Raw genomic sequence first — 3,803 nt, forward strand, 5'->3', positions numbered from 1 at the left:
GAGGCTGGTCCCTGAGGTCCTCAGAGTCCGAGATGGTTCATATGGCACTAACATGTCAGAGATGTACTTTGGTGCTAGGCTGTGGAGAGACTTGTACACAAGCAGAGCTGCTTTAAAGTCTATTCTCTGAGCCACAGGAAGCCAGTGTAGAGACCTGAGCACAGGTCCATAACTTTAACTTTGGAGACAAAAAAAAAAAAAATAGGCTTAGCGCCCTGTGGTCCATTGCCCAATAGGAAATGTAGAATACTCAAAAGAACTTTAAAAGTGCTTGAGTTACTTTTCTCAGGGAGTAACATTGAAAGTACTTTAAAAGTAATTGAGTTACTTTGCTCAGTAAAGTAATTGGTTACTTTAAAAAAAAGTAACACAGTAAAGTACTTTGATTACTTTTAAAGTAACCCTTACCCAACTCTGCCTATTGGTTCAAACATAGCCTACAGGATTGCATCTTGTGTGTTCCAGTTGCCATTCTTTGGTGTTCAGAGCACTGGACCTCATGACGGGGGAATGATGAACAGAAAGTTCACTTAAACTGGCCCTGGATAGGCTAATTATCAGGAATTAATTAACACTGTGCAGCCATTCAAAATCGAGAATTCAAATATGTCAATTGGTTACAACATTGCATATCTTGAGATAATTTTAGACACTAACATTTGTAATGCACTGATATTTAGTTAAATATGCACTGGAACCAAAAGTGCTATTTTGCAGTAGGTTAGATGCTTCATTGTTTGGACCCACCATGTATATTTCCAGTTGTTAGTTGACCAGGTTGTTCTGCACTGGTGTGATTTTTGAAGTTTTGAGACATAATTTCTGGATCACAATATTTTATAACATTCCATACCTGTTAAAATCCTCTTTGGCCCCTGGTAACTCATTGTCAGGTAACCGCCATCTTGGAAACATGCAAATTAAGGGTCCAGACACACCCAATCATGAAGATCAGTATTCCATTGACTTTCTGATGGCCAGAAACCATAAAATAGACACCAAGTTTGTATCTCTGGCTCATCTGGTTCAAAAGATATACCCAAACCCATTTTACCCATTCTAATGGCGGCCCTGTTTGCGGCGGCCATATTGGATTTCCAGGAGCAAGTTGACTGCGTTGTCCCTATAGGTTGTGATCCTACTGGGTCATAGATATCATTAGCAATAGCAATCCAAAAAAATGGGAGGTTTGCCCCCCGGGTACTCCAGATGCCTGCCAACTTCCAGCCAACTTCCCCCCACCTTTCTGGGGGTGTGCCTAGATTCCACTGTAACATGCCTATTTATTCAATTGCAAGATGTTACCATGAGATGGCGCTTCCCTCACAGAAACACAAAAACTAACAAAAATTTAGAGGCACTTGTACTTTTCCTAGCAGTATTTCCATTCTATGCTACATTATTAATCTACTCCACTGTCTCAGATGCGAATATTACACTTTTATTGCACTACTTTTATTTTAAAAATTTAGTTTGGCCCATTAGTTACAGTACTTTTGTGCAATAATATAAATTTATTGCTAGGTTATATTATTACAGGTTACAATAAGCCACCCAGCAGTAATTAAGTTAAAATGACCACCTTTATCTGCTGCAGCATCAGTGTTATAAAGAGGTTAGTTATTAAGGAAAACCTAAAATGTTGTCACAATTGGCCCAGGTCTCCCCTATCTGAAAATTCAGTTAGTCTCTCAGAATAATGAAAAACGTTCTGAAAATAACTGAAACTAAACTGAACTGAAAATAATTCCTTAAATCATTTTGAAAAAGCTGCTCATTGAGAGACTTAAATTTTAAAATAACATTAATATTAATTAAGAGACAAAATAATTTTTTTTGGTTTATAATGTGAAGAATTGTAAAATGTCCCTTTTACGAGGTAGTTCAGACATCGACGGTGACGATGTGTTGTTGAATGTTTGCATCAAAAGTTCATATAGTGCACTTAGTGTGATGATGTGAGTGACTGGGAAACCTATTCAGATAGAAACACTCACCCATTCAGAAGGAATGAAAAGGTTCATGGTAATGCTAATTATGTGTTTAAGCGCTCTCACCTTCCAAGATAAACAGGACCACATTATGTCATGCTAGTGAAGGTACTTCACTCCTTTTCAGTTAAACTCTGCAGGCTACGTGCAGCTTGACCGTCGTTGCGGCTGCATGTGAGGATGAAATGCCAATTTCAGCCTGTGATCTCTTACTGACTGACTGACAGCCTCATCCAAGTGACATTTTACATTTCTTCATATTTAAAACTAATGAAATTTGTTAGTTTAGTGACATTTTACAATTGTTCATATTTAAAACAAACGAAATTTGTTCGTTCGTGATTAAGTATTAAAATACGCATACAAAAAATAATAGTTTGCTCTAGGCTTTCGCACATATTTAAAGCGGAGGCATGCATCTGGCAGGGTGGTCTAACAGCACCATGAACTAAATACATTTAAATAGCCTACTCTGTAGCCACAATGAAATATACATATTATTGATATTATTGAGCTGCTCAGACAAGTGCTGCAAACGCAGTGTGGGGGCTGGGAATCTTGTTCAGATGGCCACTCAATAGCAATGGCCCATTCCGTAGGAACAAAAGGGTACAACATAATGCTATAAGCATGTGATAAATAGAAGCGCCGAGGAGTCATTTTCACACTATGTAAAACAGCTGAATGAGCAGCGCTTTGTGAAGTATGGCTTCCATGAATCTGTTTAGACAGACAGCGACAGATCAATGAGTAGAAGCCATAGCCTTATCGCGCACGGCATAGTCATGTTGGCAACCGTGCACCACGCCACACCGACGCACCTCTGCCACCGTACAGTCGTTGTTTATTTGCAGTATGACACGATCCATCAGACACATGGTCAAATGGTCATCAATATTATGGCGTGCATGTGCATTTGGGCCAGCTACTTCAGTCAAGATGTTCTGTGACCGCGCTCTTCCATTGCGTAATCCCGGCTGTGTACGCTTCCACACAGTCCCATCTTTTCCAGTTGTATGGCCCTCACATAGATCTTGTTGAAAGTGCAGTAATCTTGCTAGAAACTACTGAACGACATTATAAAGCCTATATAGGCCGATATATAGTATATAGCCTATATATATATATATATATATATAATCCAAATCCCTCTCTTTTCCTCTTGTCCTCTTTTCTGTCTGTCTATCTGTCTTTCTGTCAAAACTAGCTTGCATTTTCTGTTGCTGGTATGGGCCCCCTCGCCTCCAAAACCAGCTTGCATATCAAAACCCTTGGTTTGACTGTGGACACTGATCTAAATCTAAAAAGACAAATTGGCATGGTGGTAAAAGGTTCCATTCACCAGCTTCGGCTCCTGGCAAGTGAAGCCATATTTATCCTTTGATGACTTTAAAAGGGTCATTCATGCTTTCATATTTTCTAGGCTTGATTATTCTAATTCTTTGTATATTGGTCTAGATCAGTGCTCCCTCCGTCGCCTGCAGATAGTGCAGAACGCTGCCGCTCACCTTCTGACTGGCACTAAGAAGCGGGACCACATTACTCCAGTTCTGGCTTCCTTACACTGGCTGCCCATTCACTTTAGAATACATTTTAAGGTTTTATTGTTTGTTTTTAAGATTTTAGGTGGCTTGGCCCCCCAGTATCTGGCAGAACTGCTTCAAGTTCATAATCCAGTCAGAACCCTTGTATCATCAAATGAGCTGCTGTTTCAGGTCCCCAGATCCAGGCTTAAAACTAAAGGCGACCGAGTGTTCTCAGTGGCTGCTCCAAAGCTGTGGAATAGCTTTCTACTTCATGTCAGATACGCCA

The sequence above is a fragment of the Epinephelus moara genome, chromosome 24 (assembly GCF_006386435.1).
Source record: "Epinephelus moara isolate mb chromosome 24, YSFRI_EMoa_1.0, whole genome shotgun sequence".
Lineage (NCBI taxonomy): Eukaryota > Metazoa > Chordata > Actinopteri > Perciformes > Serranidae > Epinephelus > Epinephelus moara.